The sequence below is a fragment of the Schistocerca gregaria genome, chromosome 10 (genome assembly GCF_023897955.1).
Source record: "Schistocerca gregaria isolate iqSchGreg1 chromosome 10, iqSchGreg1.2, whole genome shotgun sequence".
Taxonomy (NCBI): Eukaryota; Metazoa; Arthropoda; class Insecta; order Orthoptera; family Acrididae; genus Schistocerca; species Schistocerca gregaria.
Genome location: NC_064929.1, coordinates 168140308 through 168161737, shown reverse-complemented (window position 1 = coordinate 168161737; position 21430 = coordinate 168140308). Strand labels below are relative to the sequence as shown.

Genomic DNA, 21430 nt, shown 5'->3' with positions numbered 1-21430 from the left:
TTTGACTTTCACTCTAGAAGGGTTTATCTTATTTTTAGTTTCTAACTGGACACTACCTCGCGATTACTCAGTCATTACTGTTGCGTTCAGTTTATTTTATGTTTCTTCTGGTTTTACAAATGACACGAAATGCATTTCATTTTATAGAAGGATGATATTACCGGCTATACTCTTTGCCTTCATACAAAATACGTCCTGCTCTGTGTATTGGCTGCAGCACAGCTTCAAATTTGCCTTTCACCATAGCCTCTTGGTAAGTCTCTAATAAGTTACAGTATCAATTTCTTGCCTGTCATACTACGGTTTAAGATTGATAAGTCACATCTATTTATGATTTGCTTGTATTTGTTTTTCCTTTTACTGTTGTAAGTCGTCTGGAGAAAAGAAAGTTATGTTACCAATGCCTGTATAGTGATTCCTAATGCAGTTGTCATATTCGACGTCTACGAGTATATTGTAATCGTCTATGAAATTATATATAATGTTTCTGCAGTTCTGTCTTCCGCTTCATTTAATTTCGTTTCATGTAATAACTCCTCTCTTTTTATAATTTTTAACATCTAATACCCGCATGAAGTCAGTGTATTTTGTCGTATTTCTTATATTCACACTGTACATTAGATAATTCGCGTTTGTACTGTTTCGCGCTTCAATGACTCTTCCATGGCTTCCAAGTTCATATATTACATAACTTACACATTCTTTGTGTGCATTTCTAGTGGTTACATTCTCTGATAGACAGCTACTGTCCGTATGTTTGCTAACGCCATATGTTGACGGTACCTGTTTTTCTTACCACTATATCTCTCGATCTACGGTCAGCTTGGCACCTGGCTCCACTTATACGAGAGCTATATTTTCACTATCTTATGTGGCAAGTTTTGTTTCGATGGATTGTGTACTACATTGTAAATATGGAAACTACTGTCCACAGCGCATATATGCTGAAGAGCCAAAGAAACTGATACTCCTGCCTAATATCGTGTAGGGCCCCAGCGAACACGCAGAAGTGCCGCAACACTACTTGGCATGGACTCGATTAATGTCTGAAGTAGTGCTGGAGGGAACTGACTCCATGAATCCTGCAGATCTGGCCATAAATTCGTAAGAGTACGAGGGCGTGGGCCGACCGCTCTGGCCGAGAGGTCTAGGCGCTTCAGTCCGGAACCTCGCTGCTGCTACGGTCGCAAGTTCGATTCCTGCCTCGGGCATGGATGTGTGTGATGTCCTTAGGTTAGTTAGGTTTAAGTAGTTCTAAGTTTAGGGGACTGATGACCTCAGATGTTTAGTCCCATAGTGCTTATAGCCATATCGAGGGGGTGGAGACCTTGTCTGAACAGCACGTTGCAAGATATTCCATATATGCTCAATTTTGTTCGTATCTGGGGAGTTTTGTGGCCAGCAGGAGTGTTTAAACTAAGACTAGTCTTCCTGGAGCCACTTTGTAGCAATTCTGGACGTGTGGGGTATCGCACTGTCCTGATGAAATTGGCCAAATCCATTGCAATGCACAATGGGCGTGAATGGATGGAGTTGATCAGAAGGGTACTTACGTACGTGTCACGTGTCAGTGTCGTACCTAGACGCATCAAGTTTCCCGTATCATTCCAACAGAATACGTCATACACAATTACAGAGCCTCCACCACCTTGAGTCGTCCCCTGCTGACATGCAGGGTGCATGGATTCACGAGGTTGTCCCCATACCCGTACACGTCCATCGGCTAGATACAATTAGAAACGAGACTCGTCCGACCAGGCAACATGTTTCCAGTCGTCAACTGTCCAGTGTTGGTGTTGACGGGCCCAGGCGAGGCGTAAAGCTTTGTGTCGTACAGTCATCAAGGGTACACGACTGGGCATTCGGCCCCGAAGGACCATATCGATGATGTTTCATTGAATGGTTCGCACACTGACACTTGTCGATGGCTCAGCACTGAAATTTACAACAATTTGGGGAAGGGTTTCAGTTTTGTCACTTTGAACGATTCTCTTCATTCTACCGGATTCCTGATATTCATGGCACAGTCGTGAAATGGTCGTACGGCAAAATCCTCACTTCATCGCTACTCCAGAGATACTGTGGCCCATCGTTCGTGCACCGACTATAGCACCACGTTCCAACTCAATTACATCTCGATAACCTGCCACGGTAGCAGCAGTAACTGATCTAACGACTGCGCCACCCACATTTTGTCTTCTATATGTGTTCCCTTCCGCAGCACAGTATTCAGCCTGTTGGCATATCTCTGTGTTTGAAAACGCATGCCCATACAATTCGCGAGCAAGACCTTTGACAACTGTTCGTGAGCGAATGCTGAGTGGTCGACTGTTTGTCACTCCATTGAGTGAAGAAAAGAATCATTTATGTCAAGGATCAGTTACAATACAGATGGTGTTACATCAGAGGCTACATAGACAAAAACGTAGGACAGTATTACTCCTCTTCCCTGCCACTCGACGAGTCAGCTAGACACCTGCTGATCCATCACGTAGTCATCCGTCCTCGTTACCTACTGGGTTGTTTAACTGATGATGTAATTAATAAAAGATGAGGGGGAAAGCTAAAGTAAGTGGAAGGGTTAGATAAATTAAATATGAAATGATACACTGAACGTAAACGAACACAACTTGATGTAGCCATGTGACACTATTACACTTGCCCTCTAATAATTAAAAACGATTTGGCAAGCTGGCTTACTGCTGGGTATTACATACGACAAACTCATCTAAAAATTCAATAAAACAATGAAATGGAAAACGAGCAACCAAAGAGAGAGGCAGTGAGAACGAGACATAATGTCCAGAGCTGAATCTCGAAAATAAGAAATGCGAGCCACAGGAATGAATATACTTCGGCAGAGACGGGGGTGGCCTGTTAAAGCTCACGACTTTACTGCTCAAGCACTCACTCGCAGTGTCGAATGCGAGTGGTGTACTCGGTGCACCTGCACAATCTCAGCCCTTCTGCAGCAAATTGAGGAGCTACTTTATCGAGAAGTAGATGCTCCAGTCTCGTAAACTGGCATTCGGCCGGGAGAGCGGTGTGCTGACCACATGCCCCTCGATATCCGCACCCATGTGGACTGAGGATGACACGGAGGCCGGTCGGTACCACTGCGTCTTCATTTGCACAATAGCAGCTACGGTCGTTGCTGAAAGTTATTGACCTCCTAGCATATAACTCGACTACTGTTGTTGCACTCACATTGCTGTCCCTAAGATGATAGACAACAGCATTTTTAGGAGGCGGTAACTTCCCTGTTGTAGCTATTCACGGGGAGACACGGCCTCCGTCTTCAATCTACTGCGTCAAACTGAGGCACGGAGATCGCTTCTCCTAGATTTTTGTAATTCGTCTGCCACCCTACGGTACGCTTCTGCGGGAGGTGAAGAGGTACCCGTAGCCAACGTAACTTGGGAAAGAGGTACTAACGCTTCCATTGGTCACAGACAGGCAGAGCAGCTCAGCTGTTTCAGGTTAATGTCACTAGGCCTGTTTGGGTGCCATTTGTTAGGAATCGTGGGCAGTTGGTGTCCCTGAACACCAGCAAGCCCTCGGGTCAGGTTTCAAAGTAACGGCTCCAACTTTAAGAAAACAGTCCCTCTTCAACTATTTCATGTGGACATGAGGTCGGTGGTGCTCGTTGGAAGGAGAAAATCAGTTTTGATCCTGAAATAGATTGATTTAACTAGTGAGCTTTCTAATTACGCATCTAACAGGTGTGTGCTCAATAGCGATATACCCCTCATCTCATTTGTATTACGAATCTGTAAACAGATTTTCTGGTCTAATTTTCTCTCTCTCTCTCTCTCTCTCTCTCTCTCTCTCTCTCTCTCTCTCTCTCTCGTTTTCTGGTTCTAGACAGGACAGTCTGGACTGTTTTTTTTTCCTGTTCTGTCTGTTAGCGAAAAGTCTGCGGGTTGCAACCCTTGCCATATCGACGAGTGAATACATCGAGGCCACAACCGGTGCAGCATCGTACTGACAAGTGGGCTCCTACTGCCACGTTGTCTGTGATTATGACTCTATTTTTTAATCCTAACCGGTGAAGTTTCATCTCGTGTCCTCACCCCCATTCTGGATGGTTCACTTTTTTTGTAAGTCAGTTCGTATACTGGAACGAACGAATGGCAGACGGCGCGATTTCAGCAACAGCTTCCCACAAGTATCTGTTCTCACGTCATTATCATTCAGTCTTACATGTGGGCGACACTTTGGAGTTGTCATGTCGCAAGTATCAGCACCCATCCGATGTTACTCTCTGCAACCAGGGAACGGACAACAGAGTTTAGTAGCGAACTAAGTGCAATACTTCAAGTAACGTCAACTACTGAAGTAATCCGAGCAATGAAATTAAGTGAGATCATGAAAGGTGCCAGAACGTTCCTTTAAATATAGCACAATTGTGGCTGCACATCTGGATGCTGCCGGCCTGTGTGGCCGAGCGGTTCTAGGCGCTACAGTCTGGAGCCGCGCTACTGCTACGGTCGCAGGTTCGAATCCTGCCTCGGGCATGGATGTGTGTGATGTCTTTAGGTTAGCTAGGTTTAAGTAGTTCTAAGTTCTAGCAGACTGATAATTTCAGATGTTGTCCCATAGCGCTCAGAGCCATCTAAACCATCTGGTTGCTGACGGTTCTTGCTGAGCACCGTGTGTGAAGAAGCGGCACACCTTCCGTCGATCGAGACACTCAGCGAAGTGTTACTACGTAATGCATAATACATGGTTGCTGTCTGTATAAAATGGCAACGCCGTGACAGTCAGCTGCCGTCGTTTTTCTACCTCCCCCTCTTGCCCCCTCTCCCCCCCCCCCCCCCACACGCACACTTCACACTTTATGTGTGGCCTTGGGACTCCACGACCAAGGCGATAAACGCAGAAGTTCTAGGACGACCCGCAGCTGAGTCTAGTAGCGCGGTTTTCATCTCCGGCAAAGTGTCAACGTATTTGTGAACACAGCCTAGGTAGGATTCTTCCTTAAACGGTAGACCGTGCAGATGAGTGCCTCCTATTTTTGGAAGTTTTGGTACGACGCAAAGATGATGGCACTTCGCTACATGCAGTATATCGGGAACCGACCCATACGGATATTTATTTACGTGCCAACAGCTGCCACCATCCTCTGCAGACGATGAGTGTTCTCAGAACTCTGGTACACAGAACACATGTCACTGCTAACGAGAGCAGCCTGGAGGATGAGCTTATTCATTTGAGAACAGTTCTTGAAGCCGACGGGTACTCTCCGCAGAACAGGCCGCTGTTATACAATAAAGTCAATAAGCCAGCCGGCGTGACCGAGCTGTTCTAGGCACTTCAGTCCGGAACCGTACGACTGCTGCGGTCGCAGGTTCGAATCCTGCCTCGGGCATGGATGCATGTGATGTCCTTAGGTTAGTTAGGTTTAAGTAGTTCTAAGTTCTAGGGGACTTATGACCACAGATGTTGAGTCCCATAGTGCTCAGAGCCATTTGAACCATTTTTTTAGCTATAAAACTGTAGCTGTAGCGTCTCTGCAAAGGGCAAGTTCAGAGCTCATCTACTGCGTGCAGTACAACTAAAATAATTCTGTCGCCAAAAGTATTTAATCTAGCCACATTAGAATTTTATTATAAATAGTTACCTGTGTGCTGATTGCACAATTAAATCGAGAGCTTCATTGGTCCTCAGCGAATGAAGCAATTAATTATTCAGTAACTTGAAGTGGCCTTCAACGGTCCGCACCGCGGCCATTTAAATAAGAGCGTGCGAGCTGGAGTAAGGCCCCAGTTCTCTTCTAGATTCGTATCAGCGCGCACTCCGTGTCGGAAGGTGCGTCTCGTTTATGCAGTTGCCAGGAACAGCCTTGGATGCCGTATTACGTAACTCGGTGTGCACGTAACAATGAGTTCGCATTGGGGTAAAGATTAATAATGGAACGATTCCACTGATTTATTTTCAGTTTGCGCATGTCTTATTTTCACGTGTCTCCGCAGGACAGACTTTCTACCATTACTAGCGTGGCGTTTGATGAGTACTAACATCAAATTTTGGCGAGCATAAACTTTGAACATTTACACAGATAAGAGTTATTGAACAGTTTCATTATCTAGGGATAATAGAATCCGCGCAATAGACTCTGAACAGCTCTGATAGTGCAATAGCTGACATGGGTAATCACTTGTCTGGAATTTTACGCTTTATCGTTTCCAGAATATAGTGAAAATTGTCATAGTAAACTGCATTTAGAGGGATTGTTTCCCGTTTTATACGCAAACGTGTTACTGTGGCGTGGTACCGCCATCACGCCAGACTAGGGCGCGCTTCTGATCATGCTCAGATTTTCTCGAATGTTGTTGAAAGTTTCATTGGTTCAACCACGTACACCGTAGCAAAACCTGCGGTCCCACCACACTTCAAACGGATCAGATCACGTGTAATGTGGTTGCCATCCCCCGATGTGCTTCGGGCACGAATGAGAAAAGCCCAGAGGGTGGCAGCAGCGTGGAGCGCTGTGAAGAACGAAGTGCTGCTACGTATCGCACTGCGAACTGTCGTTTTCCCCTGCAAAATGCGTGGGAATCAACGTCCCAAGGAACTGTGCTGTTTCAATGACGCCTTTTATACCATCCCGCTGAGGCCTTTTTATCTCGTCCCTGAGAGGCAGTGTCTCTGAAATGTTTTCGTCGACCACTCAGAAAACCCCGTTGCTTCGACTCTGGGCATCGCAGTTCCGCCCTCCATAGCAGAGGCGTCAAAATAAACGGTTGCAGTGTGGGTAAGGGGGCTGTGACGCCCAAGGTGCCGCTGGGCAGAATTGTCTTGAAATTTGGTTTCAGTGGAACAACATTTGTTTACAAAATACGACAAGTTACATTTGAAGTGTTCGGGTAAAGAAAGCAGCCTGTGACCATTAGAGGCAGTGCCACAAGTAACCCCGAAGTCCTAACACAACACACACCTATGTCATCCTAAAACATGTAAATCCTCCTGATGATGCAGGTCTAAACCTTCGAAACACGTAGTGGGTGTTAATAAATCAGCCGCTGGCAACAGTAAATTTGTTATTTCATTCGATGCAGCAGTTCTATCTGTGTATGGTCCAAACTTCATCGAACTATGTTATTTGGCAGTGACGCATCATGCGGAAGTTAGTTTTGCACGCCGCTATACATTATTAAATGCGGAATTCGAATTCTCTGCTTTCTGTCTGCTTCCTGTTCCCCATATTCCTTAAGATTTCGTACCTGGCGACCAAATGTAATATTATTTCCAATGAGATGATGAAATGCACAGAATGTTCGGAGCATTGTAACAAGAACCGTCACACATTGACGAACGCCACTGCACAATCTTGAATCTGCACCCACAAAACTGGTAATGTCGTGTTATTTGGGCAACAGGATAGGAGCTTTCCGTCTTGCTGTCGTAAATGACGCGTTCTGTGTGGTAACCATCAGTTCGTTACACTGCGCTATACATATTTTCAGTTGCGCACACTATCTGTGAGTACTGAGCAGGTGGGCAGTTATCTGCCGGTCTACTTGCAAACTACTGTGGCCTGTACTGTTCTGCATCTGTACGATCTCAACAGCAACTTCTATCAACCTGAACCCCCTGGAATTAACGCAAGATAACACACCCTGATCCGCTGACTTAACTTCCACCGAATACTACCGTCTACATAACGAATTTTTCTCAGACGAGACAAGGTGTCGTTCTGCGGCAACGTTTCGGCAAGTTTCCAACTCATTGTCTTCAGGCGACGTGACTTCTCTTGAAGATAACGAGCAGGAAACTTGTCGAAACTTTGCCGCAAAACGACATATCTTGACTCGGCTGATATCCCGAGAAAACTTCTTTACCGAGATTCGCCGAGAAAGCTTGCATTCCCATACACTATCATGTCGTCGCCCCCCCCCCCCCCTCTCTCTCTCTCTCTCTCTCTCTCTCTCTCTCTCTCTCTCTCTCTCTCTCTCTAGCGCGCGCGCGCGCTATTGCCCCTCTCCACGCAACGTACTACCCTTCGTAGCTAGGTACAGAGTTAGCAGCGATCACTAAACATAACCCGGTGCTCGTATGTGGAACATGTGGGTGCCGGTATGACTGGACGTTTTCTCAGAATTTTGATGGCTTCTTGACAAGCGGAAGCTGTCACGTGTTAACAGGGTTGCACGTCAATTTCGAAAGTTCACATTGCGTTCGCTTTGCTTCGCCGCCTGCACATATTGCAGTGCTCTATGATGCGGGTGCTCTGTTAAGAAGCTTTAATTTTTATTTTGCGTGGCGTTTATGAGTTGCTGATGGTTATTTCACTGCCAAATGAATTACAAGATATAACTTTTTATTAGTTACGTTATCCAGATATCCCAGGACAGAGCTAAGTGTTTGAAATACAGCTTTCTTTTTTTCGCTATCATTAAATTAAGCTGTAGGTTGTGAATGCTGATAAACAATCCGTTTAGTCCAGAGCTTTATGAATTTCAGAGTGGTTTTACTGTCAGTTTTATGAATTTTAGAAAGGTTGTAGAGGTTGTAAGAGCACCTGATGAATATTGTCCAAAACATTTACACTCCGTCAAGCCAAATAGTTTGAGACTCAGTTCATATTAATTAGGTAAAAACTGAGACGGTGGTTTTAATGTTTCAGGCGTTCTACATAGTCTCCCCTCACAAGAATCCAGCGCACACAGCGTTCATAGAGCCACGGGAAACTGTCAGAAGTTCTTCTATGGCATGCTGGTCAGTTCGCGAGTCACAGTGGGCTAATATCGGTTATGTCGTCAATCCCATGTTGTGAATCTCAACACTTCGTCGTTTTTGATCATCTCTTAACAATAACATCAACTACTGTCACCCTCGATGATTTTCTTCAGGAAATAATTGTCGGTGTTTCACCCTTCAAGTAAGACGTGTCGTTGTTTTGGTTCGGGAGTCGCTGTGTGCGGAATAAATTTAGCACGCACTTTTTCTTCTTCAGAACATTCTGAAGATGTGGACTATTTCGACTGCTAACACAACACCGTTGACACCCCACATCAGCACCTCCACTACTTACTTCTGCCCGTCCGAGCAGACCGCGTAAGTCCCAACGGTACTGACCGACCGCCTTGTCATGCTCTGTCCACAGGCATCGCTGCATGCGTATACAGTATGTAGGGGCCTGGGGTCAGCACACCGCGCTCCCGGCCGTGTCAGTGTTCGCAGCCGGAGCCGCTTCTCCTCGATCTAGTACCTTCTCTGTCGGCCCCACAGCGGCTGAGTGCACCCAGTTTGCCAACACTGCTCGGGAATCACAGACGGTCACCCATCCAACTACTATCCAAGCTCGATAGCGCTTAACTTCGGTAATCTGCCGGGAACCAGTATTTCCACTGTGGCAACGCCGTCTTGACGTTGCTTATACGCTAGGAATAAAATTGGTCTGGCGAATTTTTGGTTGATCAGTGCATCAATTGTACTATTTGAAACTGTTGGAATAGTTATAAACAATATTAAAGCCAAAAAAGGGGTCTAATGAAAAACGGTATACGACGGACGTATTACGATAACAGCACACAATACTATTTAATGAAAACAAGTAGGTTCTTCCTGATACTCCTCCCACAGTGCACCAATAGATGACTCAATACGTGATGGCTTAGACTGATGGAACATCAGCGTCAATGGAGAGTCAACGTCTGGCGTGGGATGCTTGGTACTACAAATATTGCCCGTTATTGCATCAGTGATAGTCTAAACGCCACAGTGAATGCCAACTTCCTTAGACGAATTCTCCCTCCTCTCCTAGATGAAATGCCGATAAGAACCAGAATGCTTACGTGGTATCAACACGATGGATGTCCAGCACATAACGCCTTGCGTGCATGTCGTGTTCTGAACCGAAGCTATCCTGCCAGATGGATTGGTCGAGGAGAAACAGTTGCGTGGCCTGCTAGGTCTCCTTATTTAAATCTTCTGGACTTTTATCGTTGGGGATGCATTAAAGACGTTCTCTATCGTGATATTCCAACAACTCCAGAGTAAATGCAGGAACGTAACGTGCTTGCTTGTAATCCTCTTCAACAGGCAACACTGGAAGCAGTGAATAATTCTTTCATTCAATGAGTGCACCAGTGAATCGGTGTCCAGGATCACCACTTTGAGAACCTTTGAATTCTCTACTCCTGGGCAATGGTGCAGGAAAGTCAGTCAAGTTTTTGCTATGTTTTTACTTGGTTTTCATTTGTTTTCTGACAACTGTAGCAAATGGACGAGTTTGTGATCCCGGGTTCAAATTCAGTATTATGTAATTAATAACGTTGTGTTTCAGTGAATGGTACACCGTGATACATTTTTGATTAGGTCTTTAGGAGAGGAAATTAATTACCGAATAAATAATACAGGGTGCCATTTAAAGAAGTCATACAACAGTTCGCATATTTGTAAAAAACAAAACTACAACGTAGGCAATCATGCTGATTGATATCCCCTTGACGGCTAAAAAATATTTGCTTGGAACATTTCGTAATTTGCATTTGGACCAACAATTATTTAGGTGGTCGAGATAAATGGGACACTGTCTAATAGGCACTTACAGAAGTTAAACAGTTGTGAGTAGCTCTAGGTGTTCAAATGTTATTCCAGTAATCGCTTCAGAATCACTCAGGTATGCTGTTATCACTGTAGTGATCTACTGTGATTTAAAGATGCACAGTACCAGAAAACTGATTATCTAGTTTAAGATCTGTACATTATGTTTCGACTAATGAGTTCTTTTTAAGGGAGCTAGAGAACTCGTTATGCACTGTAATCTTTAGATTTACATTGTAGCTAATGATGTACTTTAAACAAAGGTAATGGTTCGATGATGGGCAGAATGTTTGAAGCTAACTAACCATTAACTCAAATTTTCATAACAACTGAGACAGAAAAATAAATACGAGGGGCGTTAAATAAAGAAAGAAACACTTTTTTTCAGAAAGCAGGTTGATTTTATTCAGGAATTAAATTGGCCACATTGTTCCCCCTCCCCCTTGCTTACAGAATCAACTTTTCAGTGTAATGTCCGTCCAGTGCGACGGCCTTACCCCATCTTAGTGGAAGGGTCTGTGTGTCCGCATGGTACCCCTCTACTGGTCGAAGTCAGAGCCAACGTAGTGCTTCTCCGCGGAGTGCATCCTTCATTGGGCCAAACAGGTGGACGTCGGAAGGTGCGAGATCCGGGCTGTAGGGTGGATGACGAAGATCAGCACAACGAAGTTTTGTGAGCGTCACTCGGAAGCGGAGACTTGTGTGAGACCTTGCTTCGTAATGCGGAAGGAGAAGTTCGTTGGCATTTTTGTAGCAACGAAAGCAATGAAGTCCTTTCTTCACTTTTCTGGCGGTAGCACAGTACACCTCAGAGTTCATCGTTCCACCATGAGGGAGGTCATCAAGCAGGATAACGCCTTCAGATTCCCAGAAGACCATCGCCATGACGTTACCGGCTGAGAATGCGCCTTTGAACTTTCTCTGCCGATCATCGGTGGTGTGGCGCAACTCGCTGCGTTTTGTTTCCGGTTGGAAGTGATGATACCATGTTTCATCAGCCTCAAAACGTGCAAGCAAGCAATTTTTTACAGATGGTTCTCGCTTGCTCTTTACGGTTTTCCGTTAGGTGACTAGGAACACCTTTGAGTATCTCAACTGGTGAATGAGTTTGTCAGCGCTACCAACAGAGACGTCCATTTGATCAGCGATGTGCTTGATTGTGATTCGTAGATCACCCAGAATGAGTGTGTCCGCGCGCTTCAAGGTTGCAGGAGTTACAACTTTGTGCGGCCGGCCGCCACGCGGGAGATCGGACAGATTTGCTCGAACTTGTTGCGATGATGACAAACGCATTGCCCTACGACTCACCGTGCTTTTGTTCACTGTCTCCGTAAACATTTAGTAAGGGCCTGCGGATATCTGTGGTGCTCTTATTTTCCGAAAAAAAAAACGAACTCGAGCTTTCTGCTTGGAACGCACCTTCGTTAAAGATGCCATTTTGCAGGTTACTTGTTGCGCCGCCACGTATCAGAATTCCATGAAACTAAGGGACTGAAGCGGAAAAATTCGACGATGTTACATAATGAATTCGGCGTTCTCTCAACCGACGCTGGTCTACAAAAGAAAAGTGTTGCAATACTTATTGAAGACCTCTCGTAACTGTTGGAATCCCGCAAGAAGTGATTGTTCAATGGGTCCTGCATTCGTATGCAGGGGTTGGGCAGAAATATGGGAGCACCGTGAGAAATGTATGCATGACTATAAAAATGCAGACGCTAGAAAAGCTTGCAGGTTGCGCTGTTGTATTTGAGCACGACCGTCACCTGCGTAATGCCCTCAATACGATACGAGCGTCAGTTGAGGTTGCGAGTGTATTATGTCGGAGCTCAGTGAATTAAGACGTTGGCAGGTTGTCGGTTCTCGGGCATTGGGTGCTTCTGCAGCGAAGATAGCCGAACACTTCCGTGTTTCAAGACGCACCGAAAAATGTTCAAATGTGTGTGAAATCTTATGGGACTCAACTGCCAAGATCATCAATCCCTAAGCTTACCCAATACTTAACCTAAATTATCCTAAGCAGTAACACACACACCCATGCTCGAGGGAAGACTCCAACCTTCGCCGGGACCAGCCGCACCGTCCACATGAGTGCAGCGCCTTAGGCCGCTCGCAAGAGGCACCGTGTCACAACGCAGAGGAAAGTGCATGTTGAGTGATTGTGCGGAAAGTAAGAGGACTACGGCTGCAAAAGTCACTCCAGATCTGCATGTGACCCTGGTCAATCCTGTCAGCACCAAAACAACACGAAGGGATCTCCATAAGCTGGAAACAGGAGGGCGAGTTGGAACTCCAAATACTAGTCATCAGTGAGGCCAATGCCCGTGACAGGAAAACGTGGTGCCTGTTCAGCAACGGCTGAAAGTAATTTGGTCAGATGAGTCTTCACTGTTTCATTCTTCCGGCCTAGTTTTACACATGGCGTACGCCGTCGCATGGTTACGATGGAGACTGCTTGCTGACAAGCGTGAAATATGGCGGAGGTTCGGTGATGTCTTGGGAAGTCATACAGTAGTATTCCAAGGGCGCCATGGGTACTCTGTAGTGTCACGCGCAATATGTGTTCCCAACGGTGATGCTGTGTTCCACAGCTCACGTGGTCCAGGACTAGTTTTATCAACTGAGGTTGATTCTTACAAAGAGTCCCTTCTTTGTAAGAATGAACCTACATTAATTGTACTCCGCCACTGTCTCACCATGTCAATTTTAGACAAAACAGCATTAGTTTTATAAACCTGTGGATGATTTGCTGCATGTCTGCTGGCCACTACATGCAACAGATCTCAATATTATTTAGACTCTGTGATCCACGTTGGAGAGAAAAGTGATTTATCGCTATCCAACTCCTTCATTGTTACCTGAGCTTGCCACTATTTTGCTGGAATTATGGTATAACGTTCCCTTGACAATCTCTTAAAACTTCCGGGATAATAGGTCGTGGTCAATGTATGAAACTTTCTCCTAACGTTTCCTCTCCGACTGCGGGAGACCTCGTCAGAGGTAAAGTGGCGAACTACAACCAGAACTCAGGCGAGCGACGAATGCACGGACAGTGCAGACAGCTCCACAATCCATCACGTGACGTCGGCTGCGAGATTCTCAGGCAGTGACAACATTCTTGATGGAAAGTAATGTACCGTCATTCTAACGCTGCTATGTTGACACCCACATTTTATCTAACATAACACCTTCCTCTTTCCTGTTAAAATTATTGCGGTATTTGTAAATCTCAATAGCCTCTCAATACATACGGGCATGACGATGCGATGTTTTCGATACTGTAGATTTCATTTCATTGTTACCCTCTTGTAAAGATGTTCCGCTACTACTGTTTTATCCATAAGTCCCAGGCGGCAATTCTTCTTGTTTCCAACCAGACTGCTGTTAATTCTTCTTTTCGTAGTGCGTATATAAACCAACCAACTGCTACAAGTAATTTCAAACACACCCGGTGTAGCCAAACGATGTCGTACATCTTTTGCCGACCTTAACTATCCCTTTATGATCGTGCTGGGTTCGAACGCACTTCCCACACCACACTTGCGCAACACTTTCTCAGTGTGATCTGCCAGCATACTGATGAACAGAAGGAAAAAGTCACCTTTGAGTTGCCGTAGTTCCGCATCGATCCCGATTCTCTCCCTAGGGTGATGTGCTGTATCGATCTCCTTGTTACAGTGACCACTCTCTTGAATGCCATACAGGATGTGTTTTTATCCATACCGAGACGACTAGCAACTGTTTTCAATGCCTTCAGTTTTCCTACACCATATCAGGCACGGTAAAGTGTTGTGTTTTAGTTGTTTCCACACTTTTGTCCATGCCCCGTATGTTACAGAATCGACTACGCTGTACGTTATTTTTACTTATTGGCAATCTGAACCAACACAGGACTGAACGCCGGGAGATAGCGATTGAGAGTTTGGGACAGATTTAGGAGCTGTTATTTGTGACCGGCCTCTGTGGCCGAGCGGTTCTAGGTGCTTCAGTCCTGAACCACGTGACTGCTACGGTCGCAGGTTCGAATCCTGCCTCCGGCATGGATGTCTGTCATGTCCTTAGGTTAGTTAGGTTTAAGTAGTCCTAAGTCTAGGGGACTGATGACCTCAGATCTTATGTCCCATAGTGCTTAGAGCCATTTGAACCATTTTTGAAGAGAATATTTCTCTCCTGTTGCCACGTAGCTGACAACATACTTCTGCTCACTCGTATAATAAAAGCCACTTTCGTAGTAAGTTGACATGTTAAAATAAGAGCCTAAGCAATATAACCATTACGTCTACTTAAACGATTAAATGTCGTAGATATTAGTTGTCGTACAAGAAGCTGAAAACGTACAAGTTCACAAAAAATGAAATGACTGGAATGACAAAAGGACACAAAGTGTAGCAGGATGGTGTGCGTTCGTACCGAGCTCGGTGCAGCGGCCCACACAACAAATTGGAATCTTCACGAATACGGGGTCAGGGAGATATCAGGCGTTCTCGTTTTAGCACAGAACATCATCTTAGGGTCTCTACTTTGCTATAGACATTCTGTAACCACTTGTTCTGCTTACTCAGAATCTTCTCCGGTTCTACCAATTCCGAGTTATATACTCTTTATGGTCAAAAATATCTGGGCACCTCCATGTAACGCAGAGATGACCACCAAATATAACGTAATGGGTCAGTCAGGAGAGTTGAGTGAATTCTTACGAGGACTAGTCATGCGATGTCACCTGAGTAATAACTTCATCACAGACGTTTCAACCCTCCAAAAACTCCTCAATTCAACTGTTGGTGATACGGTTGTGAGGAGAGAACGCGAAGGGGCATCCACAGGTAAACCGAGACCAGTGATCGAGCACCTCCTCATAATCACACATTTCTGTAGTCACTGCAAAGCGACGCTTGAGTGGAGCAAAAAGCAATGCTACTAACACTGGGTGATTGGTAACGACTTGAGCTGTTGAATCACCCCGTGCCCTGAGACAGTCCGATGGAATGGTTTCGGTTTGTTTGACGAATGCCAAAGAACGTTAGCCATCATCATGTGTAGTGCCTTCAGTGAAGTACTTAGGAGGTGGTGTTACGGTGGCGGGCGTTACTTGTGATTAGCATTTGGTACTTCTAATGCTTTTAAGAAGCGCTAATTGCGGAGGGATTTGAACGCATTTTATACAGCTAGAGTAAGTACTGCACACAGGAGAGGATTACTCCATAGGTGATGATTGTTTATATCCTCATCATAATGCATCCTGTCATATAGCAGCATCTGTTACGCGATTGTCTGCTGGCAGTAACTCGCCTCGACGTCGTTTTCTCTGACTCCGGCTCTCGAGGAAGAGTGGGTTGCGATTTCTCGACAGTTATTCAGACACGACATTGAAAGTTTCCCCAGCAGGGTTAGTGCCATCATAGCAAACTGATTCCCATTCCTAGGTGTCCAGATACTTTTAGTGAGATAGTGTATTTGGAGTTCCTCCAGCGCTTGAAATACTGTTCGTGGTTGGCTTTCTTGCCTTTTTAGTGATAAACGGATCTAGGTGGTGACATAAAAAGGGTGGAAACAACTTCTAGAATAAGAATGTCACTCAGACGATGTATGTCTTTCAGTATATCTGAAGAAGTCCTATACAACATTTTTGTAACAGTCTAGAAAAAAGCGTAAGGGTTCTTAGAGCTGAATCGCTGGGACCACAATCAACGCTGACAGGTACTGTGAGCCTCTTAAAAAACTCAAACGGGCAATTCAGAACGGAAGAAGAGAATGTTGAGCAAGTGTGTACAAATTTTTCCATGACAAGGCTCACCCACACATCGCTGGGCAAACCGTTGCTCTCCCGCAACAGTTTCAGTGGAACGTAATAACCCACTCACCTTATACTCTTGACTTGGCGCCCAGTTCCCTCGGTTAAAAGAAAATTTAGAAAATTTGGCTGGAAAACGATTCAGCTCCGACGACGAGGTGAAACAACGGCTTTATACGCAAAAAGATCTGACGGGGCTATTCAGATCGTCTCCTAAATCGTTCATGTGGGTTGAAAACAGCAAAAGTCCAGTGTGACGCTTCGGCCCCACTAGATGGCTTTGGGTGGCCTACAGCCAGGAAATAACGAATCTAGACGCACAAGCGTGACGATATCCTACAGACAGGCAATTCGATTATAAGCCGCTTGTGAAGAGCGATGTCAAAAGCATTCTGAAAATCTAGAACTATGGAATCAGCTCGAAATCTCCTACCGCTATTGTTCATTACTTCGTGTGAATAACGAGTCAGTAATGTCTCAAACGAACGAACCTGAATCAGTGCTTGTTAAGTGCACTAGATCATAATCTTCGAGGCATTTCATAATGCTGGAACTCTGTCCTCGTGTGAAAATTCTACTAATAGCTAGCCAATTTTTCTCTACTTGTTAAGAAAGTTGTGCAATAATTTTCCGTATTTCCCACCGTGGCACGTTGACCATTACGCTGTTACCTGAGCAACGACTTCGGCGAGAGCCAGGCGCCTGCCGTAGCGTGCTTAAACTGCATGTGCCCCGCGGGAGAGAAAATTCTTTAACAGGGCGCTCCACTCACCTTTAAAAACTCCTGTGTAAAAGTTTTAATTACGCGGAAGCATTAGCAGCGGGCCCAGTCTGCCACTCCGCCATTTTTCCCTTCGCACCTACACCCACCCCCCTCCCCCTCCCCCTCCCCCTCCCCTCCATAGTTAGCCCCAGTCCACAGCTTAATGTTTCCTAGCACTTCTTCTGCAAGAGGAAGGCAAAAAGAGATCGGTGGTGCAGTACATTCTTTTCGTACCACGAAAATGGACACGGGCACGTCTAGTTCTACGTGTTCATTTACACGCCGCAGGCCAACTCCCCCCCCCCCCCCCCCCCTCATTTCCTGTCACATTCACGAATGCACGTCGGAAGAATCATCCTGGATTAACCTCCGTGCATTATCCAGTATCTCTACTTTTCTTCCCCTGGACACTTAGCGAGACGCATGTTATCTGACTCTTCGACAGTAGACCTGCCGACGATGCACAGTGCCTTTCTTGCAGCGTCTGCTGTTGGAGATTTTTTTTGAGCGCCTCCGTAACGTTCTCACGCCTATTAAACAATTCCTTGACGAAAAACAGTGTTGCTCTTCGTTGGATATTTTCTGACTCTCCTATTAAACCAGCTGAGGGTTCCAGATCAATCAGAAACAATGTGCGACCAGTCTCACAAGTGTTTTGTAAGACACTACTTTTGTGTATGAATTAAATTTCCTTAATATTCTCCCTGCTAAGCTCAACCTGGCGTTCATTTTTTCCTATAACTTGTTTTATGTGATCATTCCACTTTCAGTCGCCCCGAATGGTTAATCCATCTCGTATTATAAAGACACAACATGTTATATTTATTTACTTTCAGAGTCACCTGCCAATACCTGCACGAATAATATATCATAAGTAGATCATCTTGCTATTCGATACCGTCTTCTCACATTATGGAATGATCATATAAAATTAATTGTTGGTAAGGCGGGTACCAGGTTGAGATTCATTGGGAGAGTCCTTAGAAAATGTAGTCCATCAACAAAGGAGGTGGCTTACAAAACACTCGTTCGACCTATACTTGCTCATCATTGTGGGATCCGTACCAGATCGGGTTGACGGAGGAGATAGAGAAGATCCAAAGAAGAGCGGCGCGTTTCGTCACACGGTTATTTGGTAACCCTGATAGCGTTACGGAGATGTTTAACAAACTCAAGTGGCAGACTCTGCAAGAGAGGCGCTCTGCATCGCGGTGTAGCTTGCTCGCCAGGTTTCGAGTGGGTGCGTTTCTGGATAAGGTATCGGATATATTGCTTCCCACTACTTATACCTCCCGCGGAGATCACGAATGTAAAATTAGAGAGATTCGAGCGCGCACGGAGGCTTTCAGACAGTCGTTCTTCCCGCGAACCATACGAGACTGGAACAGGTAAGGGAGGTAATGACAGTGGCACGTAAAGTGCCCTCCGCCACACACCGTTGGGTGGCTTGCGGAGAATAAATGTAGATGTAGATGTAGATTACTGTTTTCTTATAGACAACCGAATCGTCAGCTTTATCAAATTTTCGACCTTATCCACTCGATCACGTACTTAAATAAGCCAAAACATGATAACCACTGCCCATCGCGACGTTGGATGCCTCCTGGTGGCACATGATTCCGTAACAAAAGTACCTATGTACGTATGAAATCGGAGCAGGCACGGACTGTGTGGATCACCCTAGCGAAGATATGGGCTGCAAATGGCGAAGTTCTTTGATACAAGCGACTTTGAGAGATTATTATTACGCAGTGCGTGTGAACGAGTTTCTTGAAAACGGTGACGCCGGTCACGTGCTACAGTCGCGAGTCTCTACGGAAAAACGTACAAGGGCAGTGAAACTACCACTTAAGCGCTGAGTGGTTGGACGTGCGCGACTCTTCGTAGAACGTGGCGCTCGGATGCTACTCTGGTCTGTAAAGTTGGATAGATAGTGATCCATGGAATTTCTACCGAAAGAGCGCAGTGCTAGTACACGCACAAATGTTTCGGACCGCAACGTTCATCGTACATTGTTGAACATGGAGCTCCGCAACAGACCAGCCCCACGTGTTCACATGCTGACCCGACGACATCGTGAACTACCACTTCAGTGGGCAAGGGACCATCGGGGAAACGTGTCAGCTCTAGGTCGTCTCCATAAACGCCATCGTCGAGGTGAAAGGCGACTCGAAACGTACAGTGCACTTCGGAGCAGGCTGGTGGTAGCAGTACTACGCTATGGAGACATTTTGGTGCGCTTGCACTGAACCTGTGGTAGTAATCGAAGACGTGGCCACAGGGGAGTACCGCCTGCATCTCTTCATGATTTCTGTCTTCCCCGACGGCGATGTCATCTTTCAGCAGTATAATTGTCCGTGTCTCGAAGCCAGAACCGTGCTACAGTGGTTTGAGTAGTATTATAGTGAACTCGATCACTCGGCGACCAAATTCGCCTGATGTAAATCCCATGGATACAACTCTTGGACGCTATCGGACGCCATCAACTAGTACGCAAAATCACATGACCTGTGTCTAGACATCTAATGCCACATACCGCCACAAACATATCAACAAACTCTAGGGTCTAGAATGAAATTTTCACTCTACAGCGGATTGTGCGCTGATATGAAACTTCGTGGCAGATTAAAACTGTGTGCCGGACCGAGACTCAAACTCGGGACCTTTGCCTTTCGCAGGCAAGTGCTCTACCAACTGTGCTACCCAAGCACGACTCAGGTCCATCCTCACAGCTTTAACTCCGCCAGTGGCAAAGATCCCGAGTTCGAGTCTGGGTCCAGCACACAGTTTTAATCTGCCAGGAAGTTTCAAACTCTTGGATACCTGATACGTGGAATCAGTTACGTATTTTGTTTCAAAGACTGTCACATTTCCCTACTGTACTCCTGGAATTACTTTATTTGTCGAGCTTGTACCGTTAACAGCGACGTGTTGTATTCTGTCTGGAAGGGGGACCTGAATCCAGCGACAAATCTGGTCTTATACTCGATAACCTCGTATTTACCGGACGTCACGCAACACGTCGTCAACATGAATGCCTTTATCTACGGCGTTCTGGATATCACGGAGGAACAGACCTAGATGCGATTCTTTGCGGTTCCGCGTAGGAGCGAAATAAATAAAAAAAAAGAACAGTGCTTAATCGAACAGTACTTGCAAAAGACATTAAATTTGCGTTCTTCACGTTATCACTGTGTAACTCTCAATAAAAGCACCATATGCAATCAACGTTGTGGGAATACAGTGAAAGGAAGGCGGAAAGCAAGGTATGTAGGCGTAACTTTAGTATTAAACGGTCCACAAATGATGTAGAATCACTATACTAGTCTTAAACCATAACCAGTAATCCACCTCCCCTGATTCTTTAAGGAATCTACGAGGACCTGCTTCAAAGTAATTTCTTCGAATATTTTATTCAGTTATCAGTATTTTATTTGAAGTATTTCATGTCATCTGTGTTACTCGATTTAATGAAGAAGAGAATAGAAACAAGGCTGCGACAAGGCTGCAACCTGTCGCCACTGTTGTTCATATTATTTATGGATCATATGTTGAAAACAATAGACTGGCTGGGTGAGATCAAGATATGTGAACACAAAATAAGCAGCCTTGCATATGCGGATGACTTAGTTGTGATGGTAGATTCGATCGAAAGTTTGCAAAGTAATATTTCAGAGCTAGATCAGAAATGTAAGGACTATGGTATGAAGATTAGCATCTCCAAAACGAAAGTAATGTCAGTGGGAAAGAAATATAAACGGATTGAGTGACAAATAGGAGGAACAAAGTTAGAACAGGTGGACGGTTTGAAGTGCTTAGGATGCATATTCTCACAGGATGACAACATAGCGAAAGAACTGGAAGCGAGGTGTAGCAAAGCTAATGCACGAAAGAACTGGAAGCGAGGTGTAGCAAAGCTAATGCAGTGAGCGCTCAGCTACGATCTACTCTCTTCTGCAAGAAGGAAGTCAGTACCAAGACTAAGTTATCTGTGCACCGTTCAACCTTTCGACCAATTTTGTTTATGGGAGCGAAAGCTGGGAGGATTCTGGTTAACTTATCAACAAGGTTGAGGTTACGGATATGAAAGTAGCTAGGATGATTGCAGGTGCTAGTAGATGGGAACAATGGCAGGAGGGTGTCCACAATCAGGAAATCAAAGAAAAACTGGGAACGAACTCTATGGATGTAACAGTCAGGGCGAACAGGCTTACATGGTGGGGTCATGTTACACGCATGGGAGAAGCAAGGTTACCCAAGAGACTCATGGGTTCAGCAATAGAGCGGAGGAGGAGTTGGGGCAGACCAAGGAGAAGGTACCTGGATTC

General features: G+C 45.3%; 1 protein-coding gene and 1 long non-coding RNA gene across 2 annotated transcripts in view; one reads left to right on the top strand and one right to left on the bottom strand.

Annotated features, from left to right (window-relative positions):
* The window catches only part of LOC126293363 (uncharacterized), a 1719051-nt gene that overhangs the window by 397752 nt on the left and 1299869 nt on the right, over nt 1–21430 (top strand). The window lies entirely within an intron of this gene.
* LOC126293360 (uncharacterized) overlaps nt 1–21430 on the bottom strand; it is a 305549-nt gene that overhangs the window by 277488 nt on the left and 6631 nt on the right. The window lies entirely within an intron of this gene.